At 42.3% G+C, this 14,664-nt stretch overlaps 6 non-coding genes across 6 annotated transcripts; all 6 read right to left on the bottom strand.

Moving 5' to 3' along the window:
* Positions 1-2,997: 2,997 nt before the first annotated feature.
* Positions 2,998-3,069, bottom strand: trnat-cgu. Its single transcript has one exon. It is a non-coding gene; the product is annotated as a tRNA-Thr (tRNA).
* Positions 3,070-7,555: 4,486 nt separating this feature from the next.
* trnat-cgu lies at positions 7,556-7,627 on the bottom strand. The gene has a single exon. It is a non-coding gene; the product is annotated as a tRNA-Thr (tRNA).
* A 972-nt stretch (positions 7,628-8,599) lies between these two features.
* On the bottom strand, positions 8,600-8,671 carry trnat-cgu. Its single transcript has one exon. It is a non-coding gene; the product is annotated as a tRNA-Thr (tRNA).
* Positions 8,672-9,522: 851 nt separating this feature from the next.
* On the bottom strand, positions 9,523-9,594 carry trnat-cgu. The gene has a single exon. It is a non-coding gene; the product is annotated as a tRNA-Thr (tRNA).
* Positions 9,595-10,095: 501 nt separating this feature from the next.
* trnat-ugu lies at positions 10,096-10,167 on the bottom strand. Its single transcript has one exon. It is a non-coding gene; the product is annotated as a tRNA-Thr (tRNA).
* Positions 10,168-10,512: 345 nt separating this feature from the next.
* trnat-ugu lies at positions 10,513-10,584 on the bottom strand. The gene has a single exon. It is a non-coding gene; the product is annotated as a tRNA-Thr (tRNA).
* Between the last annotated feature and the right edge of the window lie 4,080 nt (positions 10,585-14,664).

Here is a 14,664-nt window from a genome sequence, read left to right as displayed (position 1 = left end):
TATTTGTCTTCTGCGTGAAAGTACTCGTGTTTAAATATTGTGTTGACGACAGTTCGAACTCGAGCTGCAGCTCTACTCTCTCTCTCTGAAGAGCCACCAGCTGATTCATCCCCACTGTAATTACATCATTTAATTAGCAGGTGTCATCTCGCTGCCTCTGCAGCTTCATTCAGAACTTATTTAGTTATGATGAACCATCATTTTCCACTGTATCAAACCCACTCTGCTGATCCGACCTTGAGTCGTGTGAACCAACGTCTTTAAGGCTAATACAGGTTTTAATTTCACTCCACTGAACACGTGTCATACGTGACAAAAGACTCGAGGTCTAATGATTCAAAGACTCGTTTGAGGCTGAGCTCTCCGCACACCCTCCCTTTGGTAATGCATCTATTAAAATGCTTTTCACACAGATGTTGTACCACAGTATTTAATGAACGAGGCTCAGTGTTTTTAATTAAATAATGGATCAGAGTAAGAACTGCAACCACTTTCATATTTGTTCTCTGAGACCCACTAATTACACCGAGGTTTTCTCTCATCGGTTCATGAAATAACTCAATTTCCGACTGAGGCACAAGGACGCACGCGATCCAATCAGAATATTAGCAGTTTATTAAATGATGGAGTGTTGTGCGTTGTGATGGTGCTGCGGGCGGAGTAATCGACATCAGACATGCTTCGCGACTGTGGAGCTGCACCCGAATCTCACCTCTTGAATCCTCAACACACAAACATGCAAACCGTCTCCTCATATATAATACACACTAGCAGCCACACACAGAGTAATTCCTATCATCATCATCATCATCATCATCATCATCATCATGAGGATGATCGTCATCTTCCTGGCAGCAACATTCATCTTCACACCTCATTAACCACGAGACAAGGATGTCAGGATCATCTGAGCGCACACAAGCACGTATACACACACACACACACACACAGTTGTGTAGGATATCACACAAAATACACACTCGTATATGCATATGCACAAACACAAACTGGCAGACACACACCTGCAGTGCAGAGTGTATTGTGTTGATCCATAATGTCCCAGCCCATCATTAACCATGTAACATCACTGCAGCTGAGCCTGTATAACACAACATCTACATTATATATCATGGCGTCTTGACACGATGCTAATACATTGTATAAGCAGGATATTGTCAGAACTGTCAGAAACACACTTATATCTTATCAATTTGAGTTGGTGTTTGTTAGACAGGCCTTGTGGAGTAATTACATCTTATCGGTCACAATTAAAACTCATTTCTGTGCTGGAAAACCTCAGAGTTTTATCATCACTCTGTGTCTCAGGGTCATTCTGAAAACACAGACTGTAAAAGAGGAGCAGATGAAGGACTCGGCTCCATTTCTGATGCCTCGGAATAAAAAAACCTGCTAAGAGAAAGTACGAATAAAAAAGGTGCAGGCTGGGGTCAGGTCTCTTCGAATCGGAGTCTTAAGCTGGGCTCACATGGTTTATGAAATGTTGTGACCTGTAAATCAAGTAACACATCAAAGAACACGCAAAAAGAAATGAGGGAAGCTGATGCACAGAGATTTTATTCCCGGTTAAATAAATAAATAAACTCAAACAATCCTCTGAGATCACAAACCTAAAAGACAAACACCACACTGTTAATTCAAGTTTATGCCAAATGGAAACTTCTTCCCACTTCCCTCTCTCTTCTCTTTCTGTCGGAGACGTTGTAAATTCCATGCCGAGCTTTTACTTCACCTCTAAACTGACCGACAGCCACAAGTCCACCTACTTTACTGCTTCAGTATTTCAGCCTGAGCTCTGCTGCTCCCTCTCGCTGCTTCTTTAAAGTATCAGTCTGAGCAGAGACGCGACCACACTGAGATTAATAGAAGCTCCCCGCTGTTTGTCCTTGGCCTATTCTTCAATTAGCTTCACATTCCCACCAGGTTTAGGTCCTCAGTCCAAAAAGCACACATCCCACAGGAGGAGCAGGAGCGAGATCCAGGGGCCTGAACAACTGTATCAAACCCTGAACAATGGACAAGCAGCTGCGGCAATTTCTACTGAGTCCGGAGCACTTGTTAATTATTCAGATAAGTGGCGAGGGAGCGATAAAGCGTAATTTAAAAAGCAGAACAAGAGGATAGGTGAAAAGAAACGTAGAGATGGACTGAAGAGTTTCTATAGAAGCTGGAGTGTAAAAGAACAAGTAGATCAGTGTTCAGTCCTTTCTGTTTTCTGTGGAGGTCGTTAGTAAAGTGACAGAACTGCTCTGTGTGTATTTAATATTCTGCTCCTCAGCGTCGACCTACGAGAAAGACGTGTGGTGAGTTCACTTTGAAGATATAAAATGCAACAATTCTTCATTAAAATCTCTCAAAACAACCAAACCTATGTTAAACATTATACAGAATGTGTCCGACAATGTTCAAACTCAGAGAAATCCTAATTTTTATTCAAGGTTACGTGACGTTTAATTTATACTCGCATCATTTCCTCTAAACCTGGGTCTTTGTCCGTCTCTGCTATAAATTCAAACGACGAATGAGGGAGGATAAACACACAGCTAGCCACTTAGCCAGTCGGATGTTTGTTCCTTCCACAGTTTATATTGGTCACTCGCCATGGATCCCGATTACTCATCGTGGTGAATAACTCCCATGATCCCACGCTGCTTCACGATGTCATCAAACCAAGTCTTTTGTTTTTATTGTGAGACCCCTAGTGGCCGAAGTCACGTGTCACGCAATCAACACGAAGCTAATTTTCCGAGTGATGAGCCAACGTATACAAAGTCAATGGAAAGGAGTACGGAGCTACGTGGATTTTAACCTCTCTGTTGATGACAGAAGAGATAAACACTGGTTGTCAGCAGAGACCAGAAACATGAGGATGCAGTGGCTCCAGGTGCAGGTCAGAGCTTTGCATGGACTGTATTGTGGCAAATGTTCAAATTGCTAAAGCTAGAGTCGCCATGTGAGGTTATCAAACTGCTTGCTTCAAGGCCCGAATGGGGATTGAACCCATGATCTTTGGTTTACGAGACCAACGCCTTACCACTTGGCCACCGAGCCTTCTGCATGGCCCGCCGAGCCTTTACGCCTAACACGCAAATGGATCTCGATGAAAAAAACCTGGCGTATTTAGGGAACTGACATCTTTAAGTGATATATGTTTAGTTTGAATTTGAAGGGACTGTTTGGCCTTGGTTGAGGAATGAATTCAACTGAGTGTCATTCTAGTTAAAATAAGTAATCACAGGGATAAATCTAACCTATCTATTGAAAACATTGACCTATAACGTAGAGTTTTTGCCTGTCATCCAGATTTACTTCCTGTTGCCCCCGGTTACACTTCAAATCAGTCACATGGTTTGTTTCATTATCACAAATTCTGACCACACACTTCAAGCTGCTCTGAAAAAAAACCCAGCATCTGCCAAATACCATAAATGCCTCAGTTCATTTAAGTCTAACGTGCACTGAACCTCTGACAGAGGCTCAGGATGAAGTGACAAAATGGACCCGCTGAAAGAGAAAATAAATAATTGTGCTGTCCACAGGTTTGATGAGCAATGCCACACCTGTGTTACTTGGATTTGATTACACCCTTTCGCTGCTTCCCAGTAATGGAAAGTTTAATTTGAGAAACTGCAGGAAGACACATCCCCAAAATGATGTTTGGAGAACGGCTGCGAGCTTCACGGTGGTGGATGATTTGCTCTGCAGTCATTTTTATTAAAGTGTTTGGTTGCTTTATGTGCAAAAGCCTATAAAGTATAATAAAGAAGTGAAAAGTCTTATTATTTGCGGGTTTAGAATGTGCACGCTGCTCAGCTCTATGCAGTCACTGCTCCCATAAAGGGAGTTGACCCATAAACCTGCTGTCTCTATGAAGAAGGAGCTTGGTTATAATGGTGCGTTCACACCAAATGGGATTTTTCATGACAAGTCAATGCAAAGACACCAAATTGTACGTCGTTCGCTCGATTTGAAATGTTTGTACTTGCAATGCAATGTGTCGGAAAGCCTGAAGAATACGGTGGAATTGTCCGAGCTGTGTGCGCCTCCTGGTGGCCTGGACCCACAAACCACGGGCCTGTCTGGCGTTTATCTGGCTGAAGAACTGACCATCATCATCACTGTCCTTTTAATTTTGGATGTTTTATGTCTCTTGGTGCAAAACCTGCAACAAAACACTGTGAAACTATTCAGTGATTAAATATTCTTCACAGCACCAACCTGCTTTTGTCCTGCTTCCGCACTTCAGAGAACAATTCAACAATACACACAAACCTCTTTCCATATTGAATACTGATTATTAAATAGATAATTCTAACTGTTCAAGTTGTAAAAACAAGCTCTGGGCTGAGGACATCAACAAAAGCTAATTGGAGTCAGGAGCGATCGATGAAACAAGGTGTGGGTTAGAGCTGCTTTGATTTAAAAAGAAAAACACTCAAACCTTTTGAGTTTAATATTCACAAGAAACACCGGCTGAGGTGAAACACGAGTCACAGCAGAAAGAAATGACTTCCCGAGTTTATCAAGTGTCTTAGAGGATCATGACCTGAAGCTTTTCTTCATCTAAATCTATAGAACGACGTCAATCAAAGGAAATCAGCTTTAGGGAACAATTACCTTGTTTGGTCCATTCAGTTTAGTCCCAACTAAAATAACAGGTGTGAAAGGTGTCGTGACAAACCAATCAAAACCAAGTATAGGTAGACCACGCCCACGCAGGTGATGACCACAGGACGTACGTATGTCATTCTTTAGTCCCTAAATTACAATGTGAAACCGAAACAAACACATGAACCTTGGTTGAGACTGTGCAGATGGAACAGCCTCAACAAAGCTGTTCAGACAAGAAACCCTGAGAATCAGCTGAATCAGAAACATATCTGAACCCACAGATCTGATCTGCACTGGAAGAGCTCGTCTCAGGTTATTATTGGTGTAAAAATGGCAAAAAAAGTTAGAATAAAAAGAAAAACACGCGTAAGGACGAGAACTAAACACATCTGAGAAAGATAAAAAGAGAAAAGAGAGGGAGAAAGGAAGTATGAGATTAGAGGAGGGATGAGAAAGGAGAGAGATTATTGGTAATTGAAAGATAAAATGGTAATCAACCAGCCGGGGCAAAATATTAGAGCTCTCCTTTTTCATTTGGGGCGGCAGACACATGGGAGCGATGGCGAGAAGGAGAGCTAAGTGGTGGGAAGGACTCGGGGAAATGGAGTGAGAGCACAAAGGGGGAGAGGGAGAAAAGTGCGAGACACAACCGGAGAGGAGGAGAGAAAAGAGCGATCTGCTCAAATTTCACTTTTCTTCCACTCATCCCTCTTCATAATAGAACTGTCAAATCAACGTGGGGCTTAACGACGAACTGCTCCCCTGCCTCTCGCGCTCTCTTTTACTCTCTCCTGCTCTCCATCTGTTTATTACGCCGTTTTCTCCATCCTCACATTCGCCTTTCACCTTCTCTCACTAGAGCCCTTGTGACTTGTTCCTTGCTGCTGTTTGCATGTTGTGCTTTTCTCTCACCTGATCGTGAACCCTTTATTTAGATTAACTTCAGTTTAACTTCAATCCTTCAGTCTCTTGTTTCCAACTTCCTCTTAGAAGAATCAGATTTATTGACAATACACATTCGGCATATTGGGAACGAGATACCGATATTAGTCACACTAAAACAAGGTAGAACATTAAGAGAGACTCATTCTGCTCATATTCAGGTTGATCATTTTAATTTGCGTTATTATTTGAAAAGGTTTTCATGCTCTAATGTTCAAAAAACGAATGTCCTTCCTCAAACTGTCCTCTGCTGCTGCTCCTCTTTTCAGCCTCTGTCTGAAAGCTCCTGACTCTTTAAGAAGCCCCTCCCACTTAGGCACAGTCTGCTCTGATTAGCCACCTGACCTAATCTGTTGTGATTGGTCAACTGCTTTCCCCGAGCGTGCTGGACTAGCCTCGATTCAGTTCAATTGGATTTTCTTCCATTTTACTTGTATAACCCCAAATCATAACAAACATCATCTCAAAGCACTTTTCAGGTCGAGCCCTGAAAAATGATGAGGAAGTCCCACAGTTCAGAGACGAGAGAGAACAGGAACAATGTGTATCCCTCATATTTAATCTCCGTCGGACAAATTGTTATGATGAAAATAATAACAGTGATATTTCCGGCGTGCATTGTTCAGATCCACTGGACAAATGTATTTGAAACACACTGAGAAGCTGCTGCCATCTCCCATTATCGCTCCATAACCACTCTGCCTCTCTTCCTGTTTGGATTGTGAACCTTAATTCCTTCTTCCTCTTTACCAGAGTGTGTCTCTGTCCTTCTCCTCCCCTCTGTTTGTAATCCCTCTGAATTCTCTCTCTCTCTTTAGCGTCTGTAATTGTTTGACTTAGACGCTCTGCCTGAGTTCTGAATATTTAAAACAGGATACATCCCATTTCCCCCGACAGACTGTTTTACTCTGAATAGAGAAACCCGACATCACATAGAGATGACCCCTTCACGGCCACGTGGGAAATGAAGGGGTACAAGGCCTTTCAACTGACAGTTTACCCTGAAATGACTTGTTCCCAGAGACCAGACATAGCCATAACAAGCCGTCGCTTTCTACAGGACAAGAGTTTGCTGTTGCACGAAGACGCTGGTGTGTTTAACCCATGACCTCTAAGCCGCAGGATGATCTCTCTAACTGCCCGACCTCCCTACTAAGATGATGAGAGGAGCAGGAATGTGATCTTCTACCACTGCTCCCTCCTCCTGCTTTTCAATTCCTCTCTCTGTGGGTTTATGTGGCAAAAACACATGGAGGAATATTCTCTGTATGTCAGTCTCACTGCTGCTCGGTCTCTTCAATAAGCTTCGCTGCAGGTTCACTTGGGGCGAATGATTCGTCTCTCGCTCTTTCTCCGTTTGTTTTCACTGGGCTGACAAAAGAAAGAACACCATCAAGGAATGGCCTCAGTTCTTCTCCTCTTTTCTTTGCTGTCTTGTCCTCTCTGTCTTTTGGGCAAAAGCCATGAAGGCTCAAACATGATGAATGACAAAATGTAAAAGCTCAAAATGCAAAACGCAGCTCAAACGCAAAATGAATAACAAACTTATTTAGAAAGAAACAAAAGAAAGGACTGGTTGAATGTGCGGTAGAACCACAGGCTCTTTGTACCTTCCACCCATGAGGCTAGTTTCTTTGTTGGGATGTTCCTCTCTTGAACAGAAAACCTTCTAAGGAACTTCTGTAGCTTCCATTAAACGAGCTGAAATTGTTTTCTTGCTGGTAGCCGGCGGTGGTGATGGTTTTCAAAGAGCTGAGGTCAACTGTGCGTTTTCAAGACAAGAGGTTATGATACGCACGCAGCGCTACTTCCTCCGGTTCGACTAGCAATCAGAAAGTGATGACAGAGGCCAAGTTGGGCTAGCTACTTAGCATGCTAAAGGCTAGTAAACTGTTGTTAGAGTTCAGAGCTTTACATGGACTGTATTGTGGCAAATGTTCAAATTGCTTAAGCTAGAGTCACCATGTGAGATTATCAAGCTTCAAGGCCCGAATGGGGATTGAACCCATGATCTTTGGTTTACGAGACCAACGCCTTACCACTTGGCCACCGAGCCTTCTGCATGGTCCACCGAGCCTTTAAGATCTCATGGAACCCAATCATAACAATCTACATATATGTATATATTTAGTTTGCTATCTTGCATGTCCGGTTGAGAACAACCCAAAGCACATTTAATAAACTAGATGGATTCAGATCATTTTCTATCCGGAGCCCTGCAGGAGACCGGGGGTGAGGTCAGGAGACTCTCCCGCTCTGCAGGGGTCATATCAGTGCTCCTGATGGTGAGTGAAGTGATTTTGCAAATTAAGGATTTAACTTCTCAATTCTTGCAGCCATGTAGGGAAAACTGTGAGATTGATCAGTTTATTTAAAGAATTTACACCTGGAAACTTGTTCAAGACTGTGACAAGCATTTAATGTAAATACATCAATGAAGACTTTGTTGGGATGTTGTTCTCTTGAACAGAAAACCTTCTCAGGAACTTCTGTAGCTTCCATTAAACGAGCTGTAATTGTTTTCTTGCTGGTAGCCGGCGGTGGTGATGGTTTTCAAAGAGCTGAGGTCATCTGTGCATTTTCAAAACAAGAGGTTATAATACGCACAAAGCGCTACTTCCTCCGGTTCGACTAGAAGCTCGACTTGCATCAGAAAGTGATGAGACAGGCCAAGTTGGGCTAGCTACTTAGCATGCTAAAGGCTAGATTAACAAGTAAACTGTTGTTAATGGTATAATTGTGGCAATAGTGGCTTTGAATCTGTCGTCATTATTGACGTCGTTTTTGTTGGTCATAGTTGTGTTAAAAATAAAAACAAATGGAAAGCAGGAGTTCTGCAGATGGAACCTTGTTGATGACAGACAGGTTTAGTCAGAAGAGATAAACACTGGTTGTCAGCAAAGACCAGAAACATGAGGATGCAGTGGCTCCAGGTGCAGGTCAGAGATTTGCATGGACTGTATTGTGGCAAATGTTCAAATTGCTAAAGCTAGAGTCAACATGTGAGGTTAACAAACTGCTTGTTTCAAGGCCCGAATGGGGATTGAACCCATGATCTTTGGTTTACGAGACCAACGCCTTACCACTTGGCCACCGAGCCTTCGGGATACTATACTGAGCCTTTATGGAACCTAATCATAACAATCTTATATATATGTGTATATTTAGTTCGCTATCTTGCATGTCCGGTTGAGAAAGATTTTCAACAACAACCCAAAGCACATTTAATAAACTAGATGGATTCAGATCATTTTCTATCCGGAGCCCTGCAGGAGACCGGGGGTGAGGTCAGGAGACTCTCCCGCTCTGCAGGGGGTCATATCAGTGCTCCTGACGGTGAGTGAAGGGTTTTTGAAAATTAAGGTTTTAACTTCTCAATTCTTGCAGCCATGTAGGGAAAACTGTGAGATTGATCAGTTTATTAGCATTTAATGTAAATACATCAATGAAGACTTTGTTGGGATGTTGCTCTCTTGAACAGAAAACCTTCTCAGGAACTTCTGTAGCTTGCATTAAACGAGCTGTAATTGTTTTCTTGCTGGTAGCCGGCGGTGGTGATGGTTTTCAAAGAGCTGAGGTCAACTGTGCGTTTTCAAGACAAGAGGTTATGATACGCACGCAGCGCTACTTCCTCCGGTCGACTACAAGCTCGACTTGCAATCAGAAAGTGATGACTGAGGCCAAGTTGGGCTAGCTACTTAGCATGCTAAAGGCTAGATTAACAAGTAAACTGCTGTTAATGGTAAAATTATGGCAATAGTGGCTTTGAATCTGTCGTCATTATTGACGTCGTTTTTGTTGAGATAAATTCTGGTTGTCAGCAAAGACCAGAAACATGAGGATGCAGTGGCTCCAGGTGCAGGTCAGAGCTTTGCATGGACTGTATTGTGGCAAATGTTCAAATTGCTAAAGCTAGAGTCGACATGTGAGGTCGACAAACTACTTGCTTCAAGGCCCGAACGGGGATTGAACCCATGATCTTTGGTTTACGAGACCAACGCCTTACCACTTGGCCACCGAGCCTTCTGGATGGCCTACCGAGCCTTTAAGATCTCATGGAAACCAATCATAACAATCTATATCTATGGATATATTTAGTTCGCTATCTTGCATGTTCAGTTAAGAAAGATTTTCAACAACAACCCAAAGCACATTTAATAAACTAGATGGATTCAGATCATTTTCTATCCGGAGCCCTGCAGGAGACCGGGGGTGAGGTCAGGAGACTCTCCCGCTCTGCAGGGGGTCATATCAGTGCTCCTGACGGTGAGTGAAGTGTTTTTGCAAATTAAGGTTTTAACTTCTCAATTCTTGCAGCCATGTAGGGAAAACTGTGAGATTGATCAGTTTATTTAAAGAATCTATACCTGGAAACTTGTTCAAGACTGTGACAAGCATTTAATGTAAATACATCAATGAAGACTTCTTTCACAGACATAATTCAGAGGAAAGGACATGTCATCCAATGTGGCTGACATCTAAATGGTGTTATGACATTAGAGAGTTGGTATTTTGATACTAGTAAGGCATGGATGGGGTTTGAACCCATGATCTCTGGTTTACAAGACCAAAGCCTTACCACTTGGCCACCATGCCGAAGACGTTCAGCAGTGATTCTAGATTTCTGTTAATGGCTAGAAATTGGCATCTAGAGCAAAAGTCAGAGGATCATTGGTCTCTTTCTTAAGTGTTTGATTTTTTCAGTGTGATGCTTCTGTTTAAAGTGTTTTTATTTATGAATCTGGAAAATCTGTGGGTTCGACTCAAGTCTGCTCGGTACAACTTCACCAAGATGTTGAAATAGTTGACGATGTTGAGTCTGGACTTCTGCTGAAAGCCTGGATAGGTGTGAAAGACCCAGGATGGTGAGTTATGTTTGAACAGTTCACACATTAGTGTGATGTTAAAAGGACACGAGTGAGTGCTTCTATTACACTATTGAGGCATGGATGGGGATCGAACCCATGTTCTTTGGTTTACAAGACCAACGCCTTACCACTTGGCCACCACGCCCTCTTTTAAACACAGCTTTTTGCACACGATTTGAGAAATCACAAGAATCTCAGCCGCCTCGCACAAGTCAACTCATCAGGATAAAATAACCTTTTCTTTTTGCTACAGAAACATCTGCTTAATCATTAACAGTATTTCCTGTTTCCTGGAATATTCTTTGATTTTGCTCATGTGCTCTACCTGCTGCAGGTCATATCATATTTCATACGCCTGCTAGTTCCTGTCTGCACACTCAGCAGATGTGTGTGTGTGTGTGTGTGTGTGTGTGTGTGTGTGTGTGTGTGTGTGTGTTTAAATGCCATCCCAGAGAGAGACCTGAGGATGAGAATTGGAACCAGGTTACTCATTCATTTCAGAGGACTGGGATTGTGGGGAAGAAAAAAAAAACGAGAGGAGAGTGTGGAAATGCTGAAATGGTAAAAAGATGGAAGAGGGGAAATGGAGCGAACAAGGTGGATAAGTCAGGATGTGGTGGGGAGGACGACATCGTGAAGAGGAGGGAAGAAAGGGAAATGGAAATGGGAGATGGAGTGGAAATCAAAGCTGAAAGTGGGGGAGAAAAAGGTGGAGGAAACATATGCAGGGAGGAGTGTGTGGAGAAAGGAGGAAGGAGTGAAAAGTGACAAGCTGAAGGAATCAGTGGTGCATTCAGCCGGAATGAATGAACCATTTCTTTTAGTTCTGTCCATTTTCTCGTCCAATTATCAATTACCAGAAGATTTAGATGCACAAGGGTCTCGTATTTTTCTACCCCCTGCCTCTAAGAGACACTTCTGCTGTGTGCGGATATTACTATTAGGAGGTGATGCATATCTTACTTTTGTTTCAGAAGGTGAGAAGAGGAGCTGCAGCAACGTATGATACATGGTTAGTATTTTGATATATTCTCATTATATTTTTATTTTTATTTTAACTTGGAGAAAATCTTCCCTCTTGTCATGTTTTTGTTAAGTCTGGTCTTATACCCTTGAAAAACCTGACAAAAATATTAAATTGTATTTATGGCATTTGTTCATTTTCTCATGCAAAACATCTTTAGCACACGACCCACACGATGTAAAGGTGGATGTTAAACTGTCCGAGGTTCCCGTCTGAAACCACGTGTTACCGCCACATGCAGATAAAACATGAGCATTTACAAATGTTGGCTGCGGGAGCGGCTCAGCGTTGACGTCGTCCATCAACCTCTTCACTGAGCCTGTCGGCCTGTGTCACTCTCCGGCTCTGAAGGTAATGACCTGTGCTTCTCCGTCCACGATCCAAATGTGTCCTGGTTTCACTCTTCTTTCCTTTTTCTCTATTTCAAACAATCAGTTGAGCTTCACAGGTAAAAAACGTCTGTTGATGTTGAATAAATCTATAAGTATAAGTAAGTAGTGTTTTCCTACTAGAGGCAGTACAACCATATAAACACGAGTCCTTCTATTAGCCGCTGGCCTTCCTCCTCTGCCCCTGACACGTCTCCTGTCTTCACAGATCATTAAAGGGAGGGATGGGTGAGAGGATGGACAGATCGCTAGATGGATGGTTGAAAGGATGAGACAAACATAAACACACCCCAGTGAACACGCCTCCTCCTCCATCGTCTCATTTCTCTGACACAACAGAGAGAATCTTCATCTTGTTGTGTTTGTGTGTCTGTTAGTGTGTCAGTGTGAAGCCGACATCAGTTTTATACATTTGATAATCTCACATAGAAATGCCAAAGAATACATTTGACCATAATTTTACTGCTGATATTTGAAATACATGAAACTAAACACAGCGTTACACCTTTAACATAACAATAGTAACAGGTCTTATTATAGATATATACTGTATATCTACATATCTGCATTATAGATATAAATATATATAAATATAAATATCTACATGTTGTTTTTTTTATCACAATTAAGACATAAACCTAAAAATAGTAGTTTTTAATCTAAAACTCTCGTATGCTTTGAATTTGGATAAGACACCAACAGCGATTTGAACGATTCAGGAGTCAGGTACGATTCAGGGATCAGAATCGAACCTGCGGCGGAGGATTCAAATCTCTGTATATATATGTGTGCGCTCTTGTGATGAAGTGAAAACATGAGTCCAGCTTGGAGATGTGCTCTGATCCATCACAGTTTAATATCTCTGCACCTGATGTACAGTTTCTAAAAATGTTACAAACTGTGTGTAAAGCGCCTTTACAGCTGATTTTAGCTCGTGAACCATTTCACGTACAATTAATTTAACCTCGTGTTTTGGACTGTATCTCAAATAACTGTCTATCATTTGATACAATAACAAGATGTTCTCCCTAATTTTAGATTTTCATCTTTTAGTCTCTCCTGTCCCATCAAGACATTTCATATATTCTACAATTTTCTGTGCATTGCAGTTCTGCTCTCGGTGCTGATTCCAGGCCTCTTTTCGTTAAGGGGAAAAAACACCATGTAGACAAACAGTGCGCCTGCAGTGTGGAAACATAATATTATAATCACCAACTGTGTGTTTGTGTGTGTGTGTGTAGGCCTTAAGGGTAGTAGTGATAATACAATGCAAACAGCGTCCATTATTGCCGTATCAAACCTTATGACACGTGGGAGAGGAAACATGCTGGCTTCATGTTGGGCTGTTATATGACTTTACACACACACGCACACACACACACACACACACACACACACACACACACACACACACACACACACACACCTCCCTCTAACCCAGCCTCCTCCATTTGCACATTCCCACACATTTGCATCACACTGTGCTTTTGTATAAAACATAAACACGCAATTACTGACAGGCCTCCCGCTGTCTCTGGTATTTGTTACGTTTCCTCTCTGAACTGCGGAGGGCTGCTGCACCAGCTCGACAATCTAATGAACACAGCAGCAGTAGGGAACATCTTTCATATTTGTTGACAGTTATTGCTGTGCAATTAGTCCACGCAGACGTTGGGTTTAATTGTATTTTCACACAACAATGAATGTTGCGGCCTAGACTTGTTATTCTGGACAACACAGAGTGTAATACAACAACAAAAACAACAACACAACATGAAGTAACGTGTTCCAACGTGAAAAATGTTGTTCTCCCTCTAAGACAATAGCTCTTTTCTTTTCAAAAATGTTGAACATATCATAAAGTATCTGACCAACGTGTTTTGTTCCTGTTCCCCAAGTGAGTTTGAACATGGGCCCGACATCGAGGCCAAGGAATGGGAACATATTAGCCGCCTGGATGACCTGATCCCAGTAAGTCGTCCATTTCATTAACTAAAGAAAGAACCAGTACCAAGTTTCTCTGTTGTTCAGGGACAGGAAGTAGTTAAACTGTCACCTTCTTTGTTTTAAATCCAGCTTTACCGAGTGCAGACTGACCCAAAGAGGAGGGTCACCCCACAGCGGGGTCTCTCACACCCCTTTCTCACGATGGTCCACCTGAAGAAGGGCACGGGGGTTGGAGCAGGTGAGCCGGTCACTGCCACACATTGAACTCCTACCGGCTCAGTCACTTTGAAACAGCAGCAGTGTCTTCCAGGTAAAAAGGAATGTGTGTGTGTGTGTGTGTGTGTGTGCACGTGCGTGTCTGTGTATGTGTGTGTGTGCGTGTGTGTGTGTGTGAGTGTGTGTTTGTCCTCCAGATGGACCTGAACAGAGTGAGGAAGGTGTTCCTGCCAGAGGCTCTGGGTGAGGACAGATCGTAACAGCTTTCACACAAACACCCTGAAACCTGCTCGGATATTACAAGGCCATGAAAGGCTTCCAGGCATCTGCTGCCTTTGTGTGTGTGTGTGTGTGTGTGTGTGTGAGTGTGTGTGTGTGTGTGTGTGTGTGTGTGTGTGTGTGTGTGTGTGTGTGTCATACATGTGCTGAATGTGTCTGTGTGTGACAAGGACAAACAAAAATCATACTTCAATAGAGTCTGTGTTTCTCTGTGTGTGTGTGTGCATGTGAATCTACATGTAAAACAATTAAGAGTTATTAATTGTTAACATTGATACATGGTCATAATTTACATGTATTTGAAATTAATGGGGATGAATAATATTTAAAGATGTCAATGTTGTTGTGAAGTTTAAAGTTTAATTTTTTT

Source organism: Hippoglossus stenolepis, chromosome 3, assembly GCF_022539355.2.
Source record: "Hippoglossus stenolepis isolate QCI-W04-F060 chromosome 3, HSTE1.2, whole genome shotgun sequence".
Classification (NCBI taxonomy): Eukaryota; Metazoa; Chordata; class Actinopteri; order Pleuronectiformes; family Pleuronectidae; genus Hippoglossus; species Hippoglossus stenolepis.
Note: the sequence above shows the minus strand (reverse complement) of the source record. Positions and strands in the feature narration are given on the sequence as shown.